Source organism: Nyctereutes procyonoides, unplaced genomic scaffold (genome assembly GCF_905146905.1).
Source record: "Nyctereutes procyonoides isolate TBG_1078 unplaced genomic scaffold, NYPRO_anot_genome, whole genome shotgun sequence".
NCBI lineage: Eukaryota > Metazoa > Chordata > Mammalia > Carnivora > Canidae > Nyctereutes > Nyctereutes procyonoides.
The window spans coordinates 5,606,469-5,630,000 of NW_026575133.1; the positions used below are offsets into that span (position 1 = coordinate 5,606,469).

The 23,532-nt window shown below is 39.5% G+C and overlaps 1 protein-coding gene and 1 pseudogene across 1 annotated transcript in view; both read right to left on the reverse strand.

The window, feature by feature from the left end:
- The window catches only part of PKD2L1 (polycystin 2 like 1, transient receptor potential cation channel), a 105,366-nt gene extending 90,601 nt beyond the window's left edge, over positions 1 to 14,765 (reverse strand). Inside the window, exon 1 of the mRNA XM_055300044.1 lies at positions 14,651 to 14,765. The gene's annotated coding sequence lies outside the window, so the exon portion shown is untranslated. The remainder of the gene's footprint in view (positions 1 to 14,650) is intronic.
- On the reverse strand, positions 8,259 to 8,598 carry LOC129493560 (40S ribosomal protein S25-like; annotated as a pseudogene).
- Positions 14,766 to 23,532: the final 8,767 nt, after the last annotated feature.

The following is a 23,532-nucleotide window of genomic DNA, read 5'->3' on the forward strand; positions in this document are numbered from 1 at the left end:
AGAAGCAGGCTCCTCACAGGGAGCCCAATGTGAGACTTGATGCCAGGACCCCGGGATCACTGACCTGAGCCAAAAGCATATGCTCAACCACTGAGCCACCCAGGTGCCCCTCTTCCTTTCCATTTTGTGAGCATATGCTTCTCTGTTCGTGATCAGTATATTTATCCCACTCCACCTTTTGTCTGGAAAAAATAGACACCGGCCCCTCAGACCCCTGTTCTTAATTTAACACTGAAGAGTTTACTTTCAATTATCTCTGGCTTTGGAAATCTGTACTTCTTTCTCCTCAGCCTGGTAATTAAATGAGTGACTCAATAAAAGTAAAAGGAATAGGTCAGGCTTTTTTTGATGCCAGTAAAGGGTATACTTTCTTATCTTTTGTATTCACCAGGCAAAGCCAATAAATTGTTAAAAAATCTGTATTTGTAATCCTGTGAGGCTACAACTGACTTAAGCCCAGATTAAGATAAAGTGTCAAATTCAACCTCAGACAGACTAGGCTATGCCAGAATTTTGACACTAACATAGAAAAGTAGAATGCTTCTCTGGTTCAGCTAAGCACCCCTGCTCCCAAACTCTCAACAAAATTAAAATTCTAGAATCTTAGAACTGGATGGGACCTTTGTTCTTGTGATTACCCTTCAGTCTTGGTACCCATGAGTCTTGCCTCCAAAAATGTCCCTTTATGTGAAGTGGGACTCTGGTGAACCAGAGTTTTTTGTCTGTTAACCTCTTTGTAATCAGAGAAAACACAACTAACTGGCTGAGATTGTTGTCAGTACGTGGGTGTGGCTGGAAAAAAATACCCTCTGTGACCAATAGTTCTTTCTTCACTGTACTCTGCTTTCATACTGTTTCTCATGAATAAAACATATTCACATGACATTTTGTACTTTTCTTTCCTGATTCAGTAGATGCAGATAGCCACTTCCTCCTGGGCTGTACGAGAGAAGTATCAGCTCTGTGTAGCTAGAGATTAAGTAAAAGATGTATGAAAAAGCTACAGAATTTACTTAAGACCGTATGATGGGATCCACTTAGAAATGAGGTGAAAAGTCAAAAGTCCTGTACTCTGGTTGATAAGTTGTTCTACTTTCTTCCCTACAAAAAGCTCGTTCACTTTCCAGTACAAAAGAAATCCCTTCCTCTTCCTTTTAAATAAAAAAATATCATTACTTATTGATGCCTGTTCCAATGGCAGGTACTGGGTACACAGCATATACAATACAGTTCCTGCTTTCACAGAGCTCAAGGTCTCACAGAGCTCAAGATAGGAAGCAAAGACTAACCACCTTAAATGTATCATCGTGTTAGGAGAGAAAAAAGAGCATCACAAGAGACAATAAGAGAAGAAAGGACAGAAGGAAAGAAGGAAGGAAAGGAGAGAGAGAACCAGAGCCATTTCAAACCTAAACTTTTTACAAAAATACAAACTTGTGGGTTAGTTTGAAAACAAGAGCCTTCATATTTGATCCTAGTAAGGTGAACATGATAGTTTGGTGTTTGTTGAATAAGGTACATCATTTGGAAGGTCACATACAAAGGATCAGTGAAGTTCAATCTGAATAAAGTCAAGACAGAGACGTGCTCCTCCTAAAATGTCAAGAGAGAGTCGTGGCTCATCTAACCAGGTCATGCCACCTCCAGTCACTGACCTCTCTGTTCTCTAGAGTGGTTGCTTGGCACGTACTGTTTTTTCCCATAGCTGAATTATTCCTCTGCCAACTTGGCTTATGAAATGTTTACAAGCAGTTTAAAATATTGTGTTGAAAGGCACAGATAAGTTCAGAGGGCTTTTAAATCACACTTTCCTAATTTCTTTTCTTTTCTTTCTTTCTTTCTTTTTTAAATGAATAGGTAGAAACAAAGGTTACTGGGAGGATTTTTAATAGGTTCACCTCTAACATTTGCAGAGTAACCTGTGAGAGAATAAACAAAGGTCCATCTACTGTGTTTAAATATTGAAAATGTATAAATCAAGCTAGCAAACTTAAATAAAATAGGATAAAGAGATATTTTTTCCTTTTATCTTTACATGTGCCTTTATCCTTTAAAAGGCTGGATTTTGGTTTGAAGTTCCATATGAGGAAGTGATGGTATGGAAAGAGCTGCCCCCAGGCCCCAACCTGTCCCTGCCCCATTCAGGTGAACCCTGTAATTCACCTAATTCTGTTCCAGTCATACAACCTTCAAACAGCCATCTGTGAGGTCTGGCAATGTGTGCACAGGTGGTGCGGTCCACTCTGAGAGGGAAGACATGGGCAAGTGGCCCATGCAGGCTCTGGAAGTGGGTTTAGGGCTATCTGGACAAGAAATGCTAGGGTTCTAGGTCCCCAGAGCTTAGTCTAGAAGAAGGTGAACATAGATCCATAGTGGACACATCCTCTCAGTCCCATGGATGCCTCCACATGTTGATAAAAGGATCAAATGCCACTCTCCCCCCCAAATCTGGGACTCAGGATAGGGATTCCTCTTGTCTGGGTCCAAGTACACACCAACTTTCAAATATTTCATTTACTTTTATTAAAGTAATAAAGTTTATTTTCATTTAAATAATACATGTACATCAAGCAGATCAAATAATAGACTCGTTTATAATGGAAACCAACTCTCTCTCCCTTCTCTGCAGCCACTTTTCAGAGGCAACTGCTTTGAACCACCAGCAATTCTAGCACTTCCCTCAAGATTGTCAGATTACATTTTTACCTCTACTTATTAAGTTATCAACTGTAGGCATTATTGTTTTTACATAAATAATCTTAAAACTCCACAAAAGTTGCAAATACATCACAAAGAACTTTTTTTTCTGAACCATTTGAAAATAAGTTGCCAGTATGATACCCCATTGCCCCTGGATTTTTTTTTTTTTTTGTATTTCTAACAAGCAAAGGCATTCTCCAATATAACCACATTGCAATGATCAGAAATCATGCATTGCATATAGTTATCATGTCTCTATAGTTTCCTTCAATCTAGAATAGTCTGGATTTTCATGATCTTAACTCTTTTGAAGATTAGAGGTCACCTTTATTTTGGAATATCCTTCAGTTTGGGTTTGTCTAATATTTCCTCATGATTAGATTCAGGCTGTGTGTCTGGTTAGAGTAACACATGAATGCATATGTGCACATTCAAGTGGCATATTATTTAGATTCATCTCATTATAAAGGATATTAATTTTGTTCATGCTATTAAGGTGATGAAGGAAGGGTAATATTTAATAATTATTCTGTGGAGAAATACTTTGAGACTATTTCAATATCCCATTCCTCAGCAAATGAACACCCTCCTAACCATACTTGAGGTCCAACATCCAGTGTCATGTGGCCCTTGCATGGACACCCCCTCACCTCCTTAGACTCCAGCTCCCCACTTCAGACACCACTGACTCTCCCTTCCCCTAACCACTCCCACCATGAAGACATCTATCTTGCTTTCCTAATGGCTTTTGGATTGAAATGTTCATGAAAGGAAGGAAGGGAAGGAAAGGGAATACAAAGAAAGGAAAAAGGACGAGAAAAGTAGAGGAGGAAAAAGAGAAAGAGCAATTCTGATTTATCCTCATTATGGAGAATATGAGAATAATCTGAATTAATGTTAATTCAACATTAGAAAACTCTTCTTTTGCATCTGAAAATAAGTTTGCCTCTTTACACTAACCTTTAATTATTCTTCTTTTGTCTCATTGGCAAGATTAACTCATACTGTGATACACATTTAAGTGGAAAAACTGAGAAAGAGATATGTCTAAGTCATACGGCAAATTATTTGCTGAGCTAGAATAAAAAATTTGTAGGCCAAGTATATCACCATCTCACCTCCATTATTTCACCTGCCTAGCTCCTGCCTTTTGTTTAGAAAGTATAGTTAGAGTTAATGGCTATACATTGTGTCTTGAGGGCTACTTCAAGGTCCCAAATGTCTCCTGGAAAAAAGTGTTCCCCATTGATCTGTAATATCTCCATTCTCCTTTTCTATCACATTTTGTCACACATTTTGGGAAGTTAAAAAAAATTGGGATATAGCCTTCAGGTAGTTTTTATTTAAATGTACATTTATTGCTTAAAAGACACCAAGCTTTAAAGAAAGAATCCTTTACATACTGTATTTGTGGTTTATGTAACAAGTTCAGTCAACAAATACCTATTGAATATACCTCTTGGGCCAGGTACAGAAATGGATCTGGCGAAAATGAGACAGACATAGTCCTTGTCCTCATGGAACATCATAGTACAAATATGATGAATGTCACAAAACCAGAAACCACAGGGACCTTGGAGAGGGCACAATGTGAAGAGCTAATCTGGATAAACTTTCTGGCAACCTGAAGAAAACAGGAACTATTTAAATGAAACGTTAGTGGGAGAAGGGACAGCAGAATGCTCTATGCAGAGTGAAAGAAATGTGTTAATGGTCAAAAAGGTAGAGTAGAGAGCAAGGAGGAAGCTTGGCCAGAGATAAGGTAAATTTATAAGGAAGGAAGGAGTAGGCATAGAGGGCCTTGGTAAGACGTATAGACTATTCCATTGAAGGGCTTTAAACAGGGAAATGACATGAAGATTTGCATGTTCAAAAGACCACTGTGGATATAGTGTAGTGAATAGATTCTGGGCATAAGGCTATACACAAGAAACCTGTTCAGAAGCTATTTCAGTAGCCTAAGAAAGACAGTTTAGTGGTGGTGGCACAGAGAAAAGAAGACAAACTGAAGAGATATTTAGTAGTTCGAACTGGTAGGATAGATAGAATTGATGGGTGATACAATGTTTAAGGAAGGAAGAGTCAAAGATGAATCTTTGTCTTTCCCATGGTAGTGTTCATAATGATTATGACTAGTTATTTGTGCAATTGTTTATTTAATATATGCCTTCCTCACTGGATTAGAAGCAACGCAAGGACAGGGACCAATCATACTGAATGTCTTATTCCCTTGTGTGCATGGTCTACATAGTATGTGGCACATAACTGTATTTAAAAGCTATTTATTTGTTAAATTATATTTTTACTTATGAGCAGATGGGTTTCTGGTGGTATCATTCACTGAGTTAGGGACATGGAGGATGAAGAAGTTTAGAGAATGAGCTTTGGCTCTGCCTAGTTTCAGGCCCCTGTAAAACATTCAAGGAGAAATGTCCTCTAAGCATTTGGAAATAGAAGTTTAAACCTCAGGAGAGAGAGACGGGCTGGACATATATAGGAGTCATGAGCATAGGGAAAGCAGTCAAAGCCAGAGTATAGGAGATAGCCTAGTTAGCAAGTTTGGAATAAGAAAAGAGACCAGAGGAGAACACTGCGCGACAGTAATATTTAAGGGCTCTGCAGAGGAGGAGCAGCCAACAAAGGAGATTGAGGAATAGCCAGAGTGTTCTGGTGCCTGGAGGTAGGAGGGAATTCAGAAGAAAATGGAGTCTGAAGGTTAGGGGAAGAACATCTAAGAAAGAAGGAAGAGTCAAGAGTGTCTGATGCCTCTGAGAACTCAAACACGGGAGGCACTTGGTAACCAGCTTTAGTAGAGTGGTAGACAAAAGCCAGAGTGATTTAAGTGGAAATGGGGGGGGGAGGAGGGAATGGATTTAGCCAACACAACCAGAGCCATAATACATTTATCTGATTAGTTGTCGTCTTTCAAAAATAATTATGCTCCAGAGAGGATAAAATGAAGAACCTGAATTTTTAAGAAACGAGTGTGGAACATGAGTGGACTCAGGTCCCTGATGAGGCAATCACATGGAGGTTCAGGGGAACAAGGAGGTCTCCAGGGTGAGTGCCTACAAGTGGGAGGGGAATAGGATAGATAACAAATTTCATCATTTTGCCTGAGGTCAGCCCTAATCCTCACCTTCAAAGAATGTCAAGGGATTTACTGTCAGGACTTGGTTAGCCAATGGAACTCCACCTCTCACAGAGATTTCACTAAGGCCCTCACTCAAATAGCAAGATAAAGTTCTATTGAGAAACTTTAGGACATTTCTCTAAGCTTTTCAACTTCTTTTCTGCAAAGAAGCTATCTAATGGAGAGCACGAAACATTTAAAAAACAGCAACAACAAAATCTCTTTTAGCTGAGAAACTGAGGTTAACATTTGGCTAACTTCTGACCCAGGGATTTGATTTGTTGTGTATCATCATTCTTGACCTTTATCTAGTTATAAGGATGTTAACAGGACTAATAAAACCATTTGTGTGAAATGCTTAAAACAAAGTCAATGATAAAAATACAAGGTGACATTTCCTTTCCTAAGGGCTTATAAATTAAACATTAACCTAGAGTGTCATTTATTACTAGAGGGTTATACATTCGGTCTAATTGCTAACTAGAAAAATGGAAAGATAAATGACATTCTGCCTCCAATTTTGAAATTTCTAGGATTATAAGGGTCAGGAAAATTTGGCATGAAAAACAGCTTTCCAATCCTTAAATACAGAAAAACCAGACCCTTGGACAGCCAGGGTGGCTCAGCGGTTTGGCACTGCCTTCGGCCCCGGATGTGATCCTGGGGACCCGAGATGGAGTCCCACATTGGACTCCCTGCGTGGAGCCTGCTTCTCCCTCTGCCTTGTGTCTCTGTCTCTGTCTCTGTCTCTCTCTGTGTGTGTCTCTCATGAATAAATAAATAAAATATTAAAAAGAAAAAAAAAGAAAAAAACCAGACCCTCACCACAGCCCTGATCTTGGAAGACCCCAAGTGACCTTGGATCCTCGTGCACTTTAGTTGGGAGAGTGTGCAGTCCACCGACTGCCTGAGCCAGCTCTCAGTTCTCTGCTCCCTAAAGGCCATCTCTTCCCAGCTTAAGGGGTCAGGAAGAGTCTCCTCTTCCCTGTGTTCTCCACATCCTGTTGTTTTGCCACCTTGTAATCTCTCCTACCATAGAACTTCTTGTTCGGAAGAGGTTTAAATTGATATGAATAGAATTTGAGTGCAGAGGGGCGCCTGAGTGGCTCAGTTGGTTAAGCGGCCAACTCTTGATTTCAGCTCAGGTCATGATCTCAGAGTCGTGGGATCTGCTGGTATCGGGGGTCTGTGCTCAGTGTGGAGTCTGCTGGAGAGTCTCTCCCTCTCCCTCTGCTCCTCCCCCCACTCTCTCACATAGGTACTCAACACACACACACACACTCAAATAAATAAATCCTAAAAAGAAGAAAGAAGAAGAAGAAGAAAGAAGAAGAAGAAGAAGAAGAAGAAGAAGAAGAAGAAGAAGAAAAGAAGAAGAAGAAGAAGAAGAAGAAGAAGAAGAAGAAGAAGAAGAAGAAGAAGAAGAAGAAGAAAAAGAAGAAAAGAAATCTGAGTGCAGAAAGTTCAGGAAGTCAAATTTCTAACGAAAGCAACATCTCCATGGCATATATAAGACATTAATAGGAGTGCTAATTCAGAAATTAGGCAAAATTGGGAATAAAGAAGTTATAGGAAAGCTGTCCTTTCAATGTACTTTGGTAATGGCAAATGTGTTTTTGTGTGTATGTGTTTCTTCCCAAGCTCTGTCCCCAGGGCTCACTAGTGATAATGAGGATTAAGGGGCTTAGAAGGAAACTCCAAAATACCCAAGGTGGGAGTTTCAAAAAGACAAGTCTTCATTTCCTTTTATTTTCACCTCTCTCTTTTTCTCCAGTTAAGTGTTCCTAGATACTATAGGCTCCTTTCTATTATTGCTTCCATCTCTCATTACAATTTAGAAAAGGGCCCTTAATTAAGTCTGTCCCTAATATTCATTCATTTAACAAAGACTTGAGTTTCTTTTGTTTTTCACCATTGTGCCAAGGGCTGCAGCTAAAATTGTGAATTATAATTGATCCTCAACTTTAAGGAACTTATGGTATGAATGCAATCAAGTGACTTTTCGAAAAGAAATTCGAAGATTTCTGGTAACCTAAAGCATTTTCTAGAATATAAAGGTGATAATACCTGAATCTATTTTTGTAGCTATGTACATCTTCTGATTTTGTATTAATGAAACCATAACTCCAAGTCTAAATACACCTGTGTATTCAAATAACCTTACACTGTTTACACTGTTAAATTTTAAACCGGTCCTTAAGTAGAGGGCTTTTGCAATTCGTTCATTCTTGGATTTGTTTCTGAGGTATTTCTTAATATTGACGCACTTATCAGAAGATTTAAGCATACCACCAATTTTGAGAGTCAAGGGCAGATCTGTTAATAAGCACAGGATTTGGTGTCCATGAATGTTCTCTTTTCCCTAGTTCCTTTAAAAAAAAATAAAGTTTTCTTTTTCAAAATGTGCAGTTGGTATGGGATCTGTTCATGCCTCTTCACCAGGAGCTAGGATATCTCCAGGTTTGGTGTTTCTGGCATAAATGACTGGCAGTCTGTGCTTTGAAACCAGTTTAAGAAGTCCTTTTACTAAAGAGCTTCTGAAGGGCTGCCGTGGCTGGGGGAACCAGGAATCTCCCATCTCTGAGACAACAGCCAGGCTTATAAGCTTAGAGTTGGGAACTTCCTTGCAAAATTTGTCATATGTCGCTTTGTCAGACAAGAACTTTGCTTTTAGACCATTTCTTTTTGGCCTTGCTCCCGGATATGTTCACTAGGTCTTAGTCTTTCTTGGCTGACTTTCTGGCATCTCTCTTCTTGGGCCGCATGGTGAAGAGAGAGCAGTTGCTACCCCCATGGCCTCACTAAGATGCTGGAGGGAAAAGGACTCTTCTCTCTAGTTGGGATGGCTTTGTTTGTCTTGAGAGATGTGTTTAATTATAATATAGAATTCCCATTTAACAAACAGCTTTGCGGGATCCCTGGGTGGCGCAGCGGTTTGGCACCTGCCTTGGGCCCAGGGCACGATCCTGGAGACCCGGGATCGAGTCCCACGTCAGGCTCCTGGTGTATGGAGCCTGCTTCTCCCTTTGCCTGTGTCTCTGCCTCTCTCTCTCTCTCTGTGTGACTATCATAAATAAATTTAAAAAAAAATTAAAAAAAAAACAGCTTTGCAGAGCTGAGTTGTGATGTCTTCTACTTTGTTAACTAATTTGACTATCTGAAAAGTGTTTTTACAATTTAACATCTGGCTACTTACATCTCCCATGCTGGCTGTTTAAAACTGAGAAACAAAGTGAGACAAAAGTTTACAATGTCATACCATGACAATTTGACAATATTTATCTTTTCCTTTCATTTTCTCATTATGAACTCAGTAATTAATCTGTAATCTTCCTACCACCAGTCTTAGTGATGCTGAGTAGATGAAGAAAGAATTTGAAATCAAGTTATCTTCTGTAGAATAAACATTGCAATTTCATTCCATTCTTTAATCCTTCAAACATTTATCGAAGGCCTTCTCAGGGACAGGTACTGTTGTTCGAGATGTTGAGAATACATAAGTGAACAAAACAGACAAAATTCTCTGCCCCTAAGGAGCTACCATGTTAGTGGAGCTTGCATTCATTTAACCAAAACTCCTAAATAACCAATTTTGAGATTAGACTCTGCACTTTTAGGAGCAAGGGAATCAAATGACAGGAATCACAAATCGTTTGAATGGTGAAGTCAAAGGGCCACTGGATTTGCAATCAAGTGACATTGATTGTAGTCTAGCTGTACTAATCCTCTTTGCTATTTTCTGGGTCTTAGCTTTCTCATTTCTTAAATAATGGCATCAAATTTCATAATCTCAAAAGTCTCCTCTGGATTGAATAGTCTATTATTTTGTAACAGGTAACATGAATTTACTTACATAAGGTGAATGGACATACAGTGATTTGCACAGCTCATAGAGATTTATTTTTTTCGAGTATAGCAATATCTGGGAGTCATCTTAAACTTTTATTCCTTCTGTAGCTACAATACAGTATAGAATTATAAATTATGTTCAGAGTAATGATCCTGAGGTATTGCAGGATGCTGAATCAGTAAGAGAAGATTTAATTATGTTCATTAGACTACTTATTAAAGCAAGAAAATGCCCCGAGGCAATTTAGGGATATTTCAAACAGAAAGTGTCTTTTCATCAACCCATAGTTAATCAGAAACCCAATTACCCTGTATTCTGTATTCTAAGATTTTACTGGTTTTAGACTTATTTATTTTTCTTTACAACTGTGACCAAATCACTGATTCAGATCTCAGTCATTTCACTGAGTGAAATGGTATACATGGTATACATGTATACCAAGTGGTATACATACCATACAAGTGGTATACATTTATACCACTAAAATCAATGGATCACTCTTCCCTCAAACAATATAAAAAGCTACCAAAATAATCACTTCAGAGACAGAAAAAAACAATTACTTAAACAAGAAATAGATATGAATAAAGTAATAAAATTCTGAGTTTTGCTTTAGAACACTCCAGATGTACTCTATAAGGTATATGTGCAATTAAAAAGCAAGGAAAAAAAAGAAATAAAGCAACAATTTTCCAAGTATGCTGATATTTTGATAAATCTTAATGCTTTCTAAATTCCAAATATCTATTAAGTATTAAAATAGAATAAGGTTCTCTGGAAAATGTAATTCACGGGTGAGAGTGTCAGCAAGACTACTTGTCATTTGAAGCTGTCTGTTTTTCTCTTCTTTTCTTTTCTTTTTTAAAGCTTTATGCCCAACATTGGGCTTGAACTCAAGACCCTAAGATCCAGAATTATTTGCTGTACTGACTGACCCAGCCAAGTGCCCCAAGGTTATTTCTCTTTCATTCGCTATATTTAAGAAGCTAAAGCAAAAGCAGAAATATTTCAAATCTTAGTGGACACTAACCTAGCTCAACTGTTTTTTGTTTTTGTTTTTAAGATTTTATTTATTTGAAAGAGAGAGAGAGCACTAGCAGGGAGAGGGGCAGAGGGACAAGAAGACTCCCCACTGAGTGGGGAGCCAGATGACCCGGGGCTCAATCCCAGGACCCTGAGATCATGACCTGAGCTGAAATCAAGAGTTGGCCCCTTAACCAACTGAGCCACCCAGGCGCCCCAAACTGGCCCAACCTTACAAAATAATAAAGCAAGATTAAAATGATTTTGGTATTCAATATTTGATTGTAACATTCAGGAAGAATTTTAAATGTGGCCTATTAAATCTGCAGACTCATTCATCAATCTGAACCCATCCTGGAAATTACAACTTTCTTTTACAGGATATTCCTTGTACCGTTCCACGTGGTCTTCAACTGGTGAGGAAGTCTTACTTCTCCCTATACTGACCATGAACATCTTCTCAGCAATTACTATCATTTATAATCGCATTTCCACTTAAAAAAAAATCAACAACTAGACTCTAATTTCCTCTTTATTTCCATTTTTCTTTTCCTCAACTACTTCCTTTCACTGACCAGTTAAGTCAGTCTGTTAGAAACATTACTTTTCTCTTTCTCTCTTTCTCCTGGTTCTCCTTTATTTCTTGCTCTGTCAACACACATTTCCTCATCATCCAACCTAAACATTTTTTTTTTTAAATTTTTATTTATTTATGATAGGCACACAGTGAGAGAGAGAGGCAGAGACACAGGCAGAGGGAGAAGCAGGCTCCATGCACCGGGAGCCCGACGTGGGATTCGATCCCGGGTCTCCAGGATCGCGCCCTGGGCCAAAGGCAGGCGCTAAACCGCTGCGCCACCCAGGGATCCCCCCAACCTAAACATTTATATTGAGCAAGTAGAGCACGTCTAACAATGTGTGAAGCGAGAATTTGAGGGATATCAGAGATCTAGGCTTTGAGCCTGCAGTCAAAGGCTTACATTCTAGGTAGAAAGACAGCAAACTGTCAGAGCAAACAAAACTATGAGGAAACCATTACACTAAGCCATGCTATCCTGGCTACCAGGATAACTTTAGAAACCCTTGGTTGAGAAAACCTAGAGGGTGAAGACTCAGTCATAGAGAAACAAAGTCATGCCACCATCTACCAGGAAATCTTATGCAAATCTGCAGAGGTGTGAAGACTTCTAGAGTTACCTCTGAACTCTGTAGCCTATGTACAGCTATTAGAAAACAAGCAGGTAATGCAATCAGGTAGACTGGTGGATTTATATAAACTTTAGCACATCTTTTTCTAATGGTATTAATGTAGCTAGATGTCACTAAACATGACGAAGCCATGGAAAAACATGTCTGAGTAAAAGTATCAGAAAAATGTGAGTGTATGTGTGTGAAAGAAAGAGACAGACAGAAAGAGACTTAGCCTGGTAAGAATCAGTCAAAAGATACATGATCCAACCTGTTCCACCAATATAAACCCATGTGTCATTGGGTGGAAATATCACCTAACAAGAGGCTTGATCTATTAATGCCTGACTTATATGTACCATTTTAAAATATAACTACGAGACATATCTTATATCAGGTACTACCCCACATATACGTGTTCTTATATATTTTTAAAATATTTTATTTATTTATTTGAGAGAGGGAGAAAGAGAAAGAGCACGAGTAGGGGGAGGGGCAGAGGGAGAAGTAGGTTCTCCTCTGAGCAGGGAGCCTGACATGGGGCTCCATCCCAGGACCCTGGGATCATGACCTGAGTAAAAGACAGATGCTCAACCGACTGAGCCGCTCAGGCACCCAGACATGTTCTTATAAAGTCACACATTGACTTGGGGATTACCATAGTCTCACCCCGACCAAGACTGTCAATGAGGTTGACTTTTAACCTCAGCAGAAGGCCTGTGCATGCCTGTGCACTGAGTCTCTCCCAAGTTTATTCTAGTTTCACAGCATGGAGGGTTTTGATTTCTGATCTGGCAAGGATGTTCCACTCCATGCCTTCTAGGGGATGTTTACTGAGATCCACCCACAGGTAAGGGAAAGAAACTTCCTCACCTAAAAACATAAGGAAGTGGTGCACTCTGCAGGACAAAGTGGCAATTGCAGCCCTAGCGATTTTTATTTATTTATTTATTTATTTTTTTTTACGACAGCGACCTGCACTTTTTGTAACACTAGATTATTTTTCTCCACCATGTGGCGCTGCTGTTCTCAGTGTCACTTTCCAGCTAGTTTAGGGTAGAAAAATCCGGGGACAGGGAAGAGAAAATACAGGGTGGGGACACAAGGGATTAGGAAGTGGGAGAGGTTAAGAAAGAAAGCCAGTACTTTCTGCCAGACAGAACTTCCCTAGCACCTCAAATAAGATCCATTGCAGTAAAGAAAGTCATTCCCTAACCCGAGTATCTCATTTTGGATCATTTAATTCAATATTTCTCAAAGCTGGCTGCCCAACAGAATCACAAGGGGGAACACTTTAAAAGATTCCAATTCCCAGATTCAATCCTACCCCGAGAAACTCTGACTCATAAATTTGAGGAAGGGTCCAGTCATCTGTCTTTAAAAAGCTCTCCTGAAGATCAGTGGTGGTTCGTCTACACAAAATTTGGAAGGGAAAAAATAGTCTAAGAGGAATCAGTTCTTGCAGGACTCTGCAAATAGCACTTCTATTTTTCAGTTCAATAACAGCAAATGGTGAGAATCTATTCCATGCCAGTGATTTCTCTAAGAAATAAGAGCACTGTTTAATGAGTAAACTCACCTGTATCTTTTAGAAGCTTACTAAGCAGACCTCTGTTTGGCATTTTCTCTTGCCCATTTTTGGCAAAAACTCTGACACCACAGATTCATAGTTCCCTAGCACCAGCCCCCCACTGTCTTCCTTTTATGTACCAATCATCCCAGTTAGGGAACAGGGGCGATCTGGCTATTTTTGGCATCATTCAGAACAGAGTTTGAATCCTCATTTAACAAGTCATCAATGATGGGACATTTAAAAAGGTAATCTAACCTTTCTGAACCTTTATTTATAATAGGAGGTGGTCATACCTGCCTCTGACATCTGTTATAAAATTCCAATGAGATTAAAGTCCTTAGCAACCTGCCTGGTACATGGTATTTAATAAGTATAATTTATTAATAGTAGCAGTAACCTGCCACCTTGATCTCTAGAACTTGTCTTAAGCACCTGTGTCATCTAATGACTCTCCATGTTCATGGTTTTTCCACATCCCAAACCGCTGTTTTAAAGAGAACTGCTGGCCTTGTCTCTAAGAACCTGTGAAGAAAGTACAGTAGGGAAAGTGCGCTTCCCACCCCAGAACTGGCACAGGTAGATACAATAATTATATTCATCTATCCTAATTCCCTTTCTTTTCTTTCTTTCTTTCTTTCTTTCTTTCTTTCTTTCTTTCTTTCTCTTTCTTTCTTTCTTTCTTTCTCTCTCTCTCTTTCTTTCTTTCTTTCTTTCTTTCTTTTTTTTTTATTTTACTCATTTAGGGAAGCCCCGGTGGCTTAGAGGTTTAGCGCCGCCTTCAGCCCAGGGTGTGATCCTGGAGACCCAGGATCAAGTCCCATGTCAGGCTCTCAGCATGGAGCCTGCTTCTCTCTCTCTATCTCTATCTCTCTATCTCTCTCTCTCTCTCTAATAAATAAATAAATACATAAATAAATAAATAAATAAATATTTTTTTAAAAAAGATTTTACTCATTTATTTGACAAAGAGAGAGAGCAAGCACAAGCAGAGGGAGTGGCAGAGGGAAAGGGAGAAGCAGGCTCCCTAAAGAGCAGGGAGCCCAACGTGAGGCTCAATTCCAGGACCCCAGGATCACAACCTGAGCCAAAGACAGATGCTCAACCGACTGAGCCACCCAGGCGCCCCTCTAATTCCCTCCCCACCCTTCTCTCTAGCTGTTAGAATGATATAGATGGAACTTACCTGAGCATGAGTTTTCAGACTTTGGTGAGCAATAGGATAATCAGGAGCATATATAAAAAGTGCAGTTTCCTAGGCTACTCGGCAGGATCCTGATGTGGAGCACAGGGGTCTTCACTTTAACCCCTAGCTCACATGGCGATATATATATATATATATATATATATATATATATATATATATAGCCCTTGGGGAGTAGGGCCTTAGCACTTCCTCTGCAGAATACAGGTCTCAGGGAGGATGGACTGTGGTGGAAACCAGTCCCAAGATGCTAACACACCTCTGAGGTGGTATTGCACCTTGGGTCCAGGTACAATCATTAGAATTGCCTGGAGCAAGTTTAAATATACACACCTTGTCACGAAGGCTGCTGGGCTACATTTTTTGTATCTAGCAGCATCCAGGCCTGAGGCTGCGGCCACTTGACACCAGGAGCCACTTAGTGCTGGTTTGGATCTTGAGCAGAGAAGCAAGTCCTCAGGGAGGGGGGTTTGGGAACTGATACTGAGTGCCTGCAGCATCTACTCTGTCTTCACCATTTAGAACTTGTAACTAAAATATTTAAATAAACTGATTTTAAATGCAAATTGAAGGGCAAATGTTCTCAAAAGGAAAAAATATATATATATATATATATAGCAAATCACATGGTGTGCCTTAAATGTAAACAATGTTTATATCAATTATATCTCAATAAAACAGGCGGGGGGCCTAAGAATTACTTAGTCCCACTACAAATTGAAAAGCTCTCAGAGACCATGGAGATCGCACACATGTTTGAAGAGGCAGAGTGTAAGGTAAAAAGGTGTGATGCTGACCCAACAGAATTGGAAAGTACGAGTTTCTTTCTTTTTAGAAATTAAATTATAATGCACTAACTGAAATAATTTTCTAGATAGAGAAAGTCTGTCTTGAAGCACAGAAAAGTGAAAGGACTTGCTCAATGATACTTGAGTGGTGGTAGTGCTGGGCCCAGAGCCTCACTCTGTGATTACTCTGGTCGCCATGCATATTATTTCACAAGTGGACTCAATAGCCTCCTTCTTCTTTGGCCCACTAAAGTTCATACCCAGTTGGAGAAAAAAAAAATAGCATTGAGGAAGTCCAGTTCAGAGGATTACTCTAGCCTAGACCAAATTCGACCAAACAGAATTTTCTTAGAGAAAAGCAGTAAAAGCTCATGGAGGGGGCATTCACCCTGGGGCTCTGAGTGCCCAGCTTTGTCAAACTACAGACAGGTACTATCAATTACTTTGTGATAGATCTTAACACTCCTTAAATGTTTATTTTCAAGGCAACCAAAAGCAGTTTGTATCCTTCCTGAGAGAACTATCCACCTGGTAATGGTGATCAGTAACAAAACGATCAGACTCTATTAGTTCTTAAAGATGTCTCCAACATGTCATTAAGTGGAAAAACCAAATTGCAATAAAAATGTAGACTATAGGGGATCCCTGGGTGGTTCAGTGGTTTAGCACCTGCCTTTGGCCCAGGGCGTGATCCTGGAGACCCAGGATCGAGTCCCACATCGGGCTCCCTGCATGGAGCCTGCTTCTCCCTCTGCCTGTGTCTCTGCCTTTCTCTCTCTGTATCTCTCATGAATAAATAAATAAAATATTAAAAACATGTAGACTGTAAAGCAGTGGGGGGACATACATATAAATATATGGTGAAGGGAGAGAAAAATGTTTGGAAGGATATATACCTCGTAACAGTAAATACCTCCAGAGAATGGGACTGGGGGAGAGCATTCCCTTTTTATTTTATATATCTCTAAATTTAAAAAAAAATAATTGGAATGTCTCATTTTGTACATCTTCTCAAAAATCAAATATAGATATTAGATAAGTAGCAGTGATGACAACATAGTTATTTAATCTCGCTAAATCCCCACATAAAAACTGAGAGCAACAGAAGGCAAAACCAAAATCCATGGACTACATTTTGCAAAGCTAGGTGACAAGGTACCTCCATGAAAGCCAATCAGGGGAGAGCAAATTAACAAGTCACAATATTTGCATAATTTCAGCATCTGTGTGAGAAAGCACCAAGACATCTGATAGACACCCCAAAACGGAAAGCCCCAAAATAGCCAAGAGGAAAGGGAGGTGAGTCAATTTGAGAACAGGAGATTAAATTGAGAATTTGGCCTAATCCTATTAGTGGATGAGTGCATGGGGCCCAAAGTAAAATCTGAAGTGGTTAGAGCATTCTAACTGACCAACCAGGTTTCCATTCCAAGACATGGCCATACACTTAGAAAAACTTCTGAGGGTAGAATAAAATTTAAGCAAGACTAGGATAACAGACTCAAGGAAGAGAAGGTCCAGACCAACTGGGGGAGGGAATGATGTCAGGAAGCTGCAGTCAGCAAGCCACCATACTTTTAAACTATACTTGTATCTCCTAAAATTTTAGGAAATCAAACAGCACATAAAAATAAACAAGAGAGGGGCACCTGGGTCGTTCAGTTGGTTAGGCATCTGACTCTTGATTTCAGCTCAGGTCATGGTCTCCGGTCTCATGGTTATGAGATTGAGCCCCCATCGGGCTCCTTGCTCAGCATGGAATCTGCTTGAGATTCTCTCTTCCTCTGCCCTTCCCCCAGCTCAAATGCCCCATGCACACATTCTATTTCTAAAAATAAATAAATAAACCTTTAAAAAATTTAACAACAGGAAAGTATCAAGGTTAAATTTAATAAAAGAAGGTATTCTCTTGGAAAGGAAAATAAGAAGCAGAATAACATTTCTACAGATAATGTAAGTACACCAGAAAGACTACAACTGTTAAACTCCGCTTCAAAACAAAAGAAAACCATTTAAAAATAATATAAGACATAAAAGAATAATAGAAACCAAAAACAGAAAAACTCAGAAATAAAGTGATAAAACCCGTGGAAGAATTAGAAATAAAAGAAAAATTCCACAAAGATTAAACAACCAGGAACATCACAGCAAAAAATAGAAATACAACTCCTTTGGAAAAATCATGGAACCAAAAGTACTGAAAAAAAGTCTTCTGATCTGTCCGTTTCTCTTTATGTCCGCTGGACCATCCTTGGTCAAACCCCATCATCTCTCACCTGGACTACCACAGTAGCCTCCTAAATTGTTCTCCCTGCTTCTATTCTACACCCCTTGAGTCCATTTTTCACACAACAACCAGAATACATTTTCCTTCAATATAAGCCATACATGATACTCCCCTGACTTCCCATTGCCCTTCAAATAAAATCCAATCACTTTGAAAGCCCTTTCTGATTTAGTTTTTTCTACCTCTATGACCTTATCTCAAACTATTCTGCCCTCTTTGCTTACTATGCTTCAACCATACAGGTCTTCCTTGTGCTCTGTACACCTGCTTAACCTGTTCCTAAACTCTTTCACTGGAATGCTCTTCCCTGATTTATGCCAGATGGCTCCTTCTTATCTTTCAGATCTCATTTCATAAATCGCCTTCTCTGAAATGCCTTCTATGACCACACCATCCAAATATGCCTTTTGGGGCACCTGGGTGGCTCCGTCAGTTAAGTATCCAACTCTTGATTTCAGCCGAGATTGTGATGTCAGAGTCCTGGGATGGAACTCCAAGTAGAGCTCTGTGCTCAGGAGGGAGCCTGCTTGAGATTCTCTCCCTCTCCCTCTCCCTCTGCCCTTTCCCCACTTGTGTGCATGAGTGTGCATATGCATTCTCTCTCTCTAAAATAACTAACTAACTAACTAAATAACTAAATAAATAAATAAATCTTAATAAATAAATAGGCTTCTGGTAATTTCCTATTAATTACCTTGTGTCATAGCATGTATCATCTGAAATTATTTTGCCATTTGTTCATTATCTATCTCCTCCTCCACCTCTGTAATAGAAGTTCCATGACATGAGTTGGTCTCTGTTTTCTTTACAACTGTATCCTTGTCCATAGACCATTTCTAGCATAACACAGGCACTCATTAAATACATGTTGAATGAATGAATGAATTACCTTCAAGCAATCTGAAAGCAGAGCAGCCTGTTCTCTCCTTAAATATCTCCAGAGAGGATTCCACCACTTTCTGAAAATTAATTCCAGGATCCAATAACTTTTAGACCTAAGTCCTTCCTAAGGCAATTGCTGTCTCTTCTCATTTGGTCCTCAATGAAATCATTAAATTGCCTTTTTATAGTCGTAGTAGATTTGTTATTGGCCCTCTTAACACTAGTGCTACTTCTCACACTTTCTAACACTGTTTTCTTCTGTCCTTGTCACAATTCCCTGTCTCAAGTTTCATTTGTGAGCCCAATACTGAATATGAATATTACTGCTTGAACATGCCTATGTAAGGAAATCTCAACTTAAAAAGAGTAGTCCTTACATCACCCCACCTCTTTCTTGATCTCTTTTTCTACAGATTCTGCATATGAATTCATAAGGGTCTTTTGTGAGGATGCTTGGACCTTCTCAAGAATCTGTAGGTGCAAATGAGAAGTTGCAAAATAGCTAAAGGACATAGATCCTAGAAAAAATCTCCTCAAAATGACTGGCCCACATGTGTTTTGGCCACCTTCATAAAGCCGGTCACAGGTACAAGATCTGAAATCCCAACAATCCAGAGAATGGTTGAATGGGTAACTGTAAAAAAAAAGGGGGGGGGTAACTGTTAAATCACACTTTTGTGGGAAGATTAAAAGAGGGCTTTGGGGGTAAATCTCAAAGTTGAGATGCAGGAAAAGGAAAAGCAAGGACCTCGTCTTGACTGAACTAAAGGGAGAACGGACTTTTTCATACTTGGGTCAAGATGACTAGGGGTATTGGAGGATATTGAGACATCAGATGTGATGATAGCATCAGCCATCCATGCTTGCATAGCCCTCTGGGACAATTCAAACTCACGTATGAGGAAAAAGGCAACCAGATATTTGGTTGCACAATAGATTACAGTAAGTCTTTGTATGAATATAGACAAATGTATATAGAAATATCAGTTACAGAATATGGCCTGAAATGAACAGAAGTCATAATGATAAAACAAAACAAAAAAATCATCACCTCTTGAAATGTGTTCACAAATTTTTCTCACAGTATCCAGGTGAGCGACAATCCTACTAGGAAATGAAGAAGACAAAAAGGATAAATACCCTAACCTAGTGTATAAGACCAAGACAAAAGGTGGACATGTAGCCTACTGAGAGGTAACAGTACTTACCTAAAGATGTATCTCGAGTCTCAACTTATTCTGCAAAAAGCAAGGCTGACACTTAAAAATCTCATGAAGTGACGAGGAGTGGGGAGAGAGACTAAATCCATATCAGCATGAAGAAACAAGAAAGAACATCACTCTTCCATGAGAAATGTTAGGGTGATTTGCAAAGATAAAAAGCAGCCAAGAGGGCAGCCTGGGTAGCTCAGAGGTTTAGCGCTGCCTTCAGCCCAGGGCGCGATCCTGGAATCCCGGGATCAAGTCCCATGTTGGGCTCCCTGCATGGAGCCTGCTTCTCCCTTTGCCTGTATCTCTGCCTCTCTCTGTGTGTGTGTCTCTCATTAATAAATAAATAAAATATTGGGATCCCTGGGTGGCGCAGCGGTTTGGCGCCTGCCTTTGGCCCAGGGCGCGATCCTGGAGACCCGGGATCGAGTCGTCCCACGTCGGGCTCCCGGTGCATGGAGCCTGCTTCTCCCTCTGCCTGTGTCTCTGCCTCTCTCTCTCTCTCTCTCTCTCTCTCTCTCTCTCTCACTATCATAGATAAATAAAAATTTAAAAATAAATAAATAAATAAATAAATAAGTAAGTAAAAAAGCAACCAAGATAGTCACATTGAGATGGGTGAGGTAGTAAGGGAAATAAAAACACTCTAAGGCTGTTATCTTGTTTGAGAAAAGGATACAGACACTGATAACCTGATATGTCAGTAGAAAAATATAAATTAGGGGGCACCTAAAACCACCAAGGGATCCTTGGAAAAAGAAATGGCTGTTCTTTTTTTTTTCTTTTTTTAATGGTTGTTTTAAGACTGGGACAGAAAGTACACAAGATAAGCCTGCAGCTTCTTGTAGTTATGGGAAGTAAGACAGTGCTCAAAACAAACAAACAAACAAACAAACAAACAATAACAACAAATCCACAATGATGGATGTATGTCAAAGGGACACAAGAGCCAAATGAAAGAGCTCCCAGCAGCCAAATGTGAAACAACTTGAGCAGAAAAATAAATAAAGCAATAGTGACTTTATAACCCAACGTATAAAATTCATATCTAACAGTCCTTGCTGATATAAATAAAAATTGATTGAATGAATGAATAAACAAATAAATACATAAATAAATAAATCCCATCCCCCTTGTAGAAGATTTCCATATAATTTATATAACTATTCCACCTTCAAGAAGTAGATGAAAACTCCCCATTCCTTAAGTGCAGACTGCAAATAGTGATTTCTTTCCAAAGATTACAGCATGGAAAGGTGGGGCAGGTGATGAAGAACAACCTTACAATTGAAAACGAATACTACTAACAAACAGTACCTCAGTCAAGTGATCAAGGTCAACATCAACGTGATAGTCATGTTGACAGTGTATGTGTTCTTAATATGTGATGAAAATGGCACTTCATCCTCTGTGGTCTTCCTCCTTCAAACCCTTACCTCTAATATAATCATCAGAAAAACATTACACAGGGCAGCCCGGGTGGCGCAGCGGTTTAGCGCCGCCTGCAGCCCAGGACGTGATCCTGGAGTCCCCGAATCGAGTCCCACGTCAGGCTCTCTGCATGGAGCCTGCTTCTCCCTCTGCCTGTGTCTCTGCCTCTCTCTGTGTGTGTGTGTGTTTCTATGAATAAATAAATAAAATCTTTTTTTAAAAAAAAGAAAAACATCAGACAAATTGGAACCAAGGGGCATCTTACAAAATACTTGACTGCTACTTCTCAAAACTGTGAAGGTCATCAAAAACCAGGAAAGTCTGAGAAACTATTTCAGCCAGGAAGAGCCTAAGGAGGCATGAAGATTAAATGTAATGTGGTATCCTGGATGGGATAGTGGAAAAGAAAAGGGATATTAGGTAAAAATTAAGGAAATCTGAATAAAACATGGACTTTAGCTAATAGTAAATATCAGTATTGATTGGTTAATTGTAACAAATGTACTGTACTAATGAAAAATGATATTAGGGGAACCTGAGTGTGGGGTGTATAAGAATTCTCCATATTATCTTTGGACTTTTTCTGTAAATCTAAAACTGTTCTAAAAAATAAAATCTAGGGACACCTGGGTGGTTCAGTTGGTTAAGTGTCCACCTTGGGCCCAGGTCATGACTCCAGGACCCTGGGATTGAGTCCCAAATCAGAATCACTCCTTGATGGGGAGTCTGCTTCTCCTTGTACCTCTGCCATTCCCCCTGCTTGTGCTCTTTGTCAAATAATAAGTAAAATCTTTTTTTTTCTTAAGATTTATTTATTTATTTACTTATGACAGACATATATATATAGAGAGAGGCAGAGACACAGGAGGAGGGAGAAGCAGGCTCCATGCTGGGAGCCCGATGTGGGACTCGATCCCGGGACTCTAGAATCGCACCCTGGGTCAAAGGCAGGCGCTAAACCGCTGAGCCACCCGGGCTGCCCTAAGTAAAATCTTTTAAAAAATAAAAATAAAAAATAAAATTTATTCTAAAATTAAAGGAATGATAAGCAGACACAAATACAAGAATGAAAAATTTGAATAATTAAACCATTAAAAAGCTTGATCTAGAACTTCCATTTCTGTTAGTAAGGAAGACTAATACCCTGAACAACTACAGTGAAAGCCTCTAAATATGCGAGATAAAATATTTTTAAAAGGGGCACCTAGGTGGCTCAGTCAGTTAAGCATCCAACTCTTGATCTCACTTCAGGTCTTGATCTCAGGGTTGTGAGTTCAAGCTCTGAGTTGGGCTCCACTCTGAGTGTGGAGCCTACTTTAAAAAATAAATAAATAAAATAAAATTTAAAAATACATCTTTATAATTATATACATATTTAAAATATCTTTAATAAATGAATTCTATGAGTCAGCAAGATAGTAAGGACCTCTTGAGGGCCAGCTGCTCAGACTGCTCCCACATGAGCAGGGGGCCAGACATGGATCCTAGGAAAAGGCCTAGACTGTACCAAAATTACCCAAGTACCACTTGTATCAGCAAGACCCAGTACCACCAGCTGAAAGCCTGGTATAGTTAACAGTAAGTCCTGAGAACCAGGATATGCTCCAGCCTAGGCTGCAAGGACCTGTCTTGTCTTAGCTTGGCTGTCTCAATAATCCAGCCTGCACTGAGGTGATGACTCCACAGCCCAAAGTTGGGATGCCAGCCCTTCTTTGGCCTAGGACTTGGGCCCCAGAAGGAGCAGGCAGTTGAAAGCTGGCCTCTCCGCCTGTAGAACCAAGTTTCAGATATCTTCCCAATTGTATATCCCACAAAGACTTTGTCAGAAGAAAGAAGGAAAGAAAGAAAGGGAGAGAAACAGAGAGACAGAGAGAAGGAAAGGAAAGGAAAGGAAAGGAAAGGAAAGGAAAGGAAAGGAAAGGAAAGGAAAAGAAAGAAAAGAAAAAAGAAAAGAAAATGACTGTTTTTAAAGAAGTTACTGCCTGTGTTTTCTTCTAGGATTTTTATGGTTTCAGGCCTTATATTTAGGTCTTTCATCTATTTTAAATTTATTTTTGTGTATGGTGTAAGAAAGTGGTCTGGTTTCATTCTTTTGCATGTTGCTGTCCAGTTTTTCCAACACCATTTGTTAAAGAGACATTCTCTTTCCCATTGGATGTTCTTTCCTGCTTTGTCAAAGATTAATTGACCATATAGTTGCAGATTCATTTTTGGGTTTTCTATTCTGTTCCATTGATCTGTGTCTACTTTTGTGCCAGTATCATACTG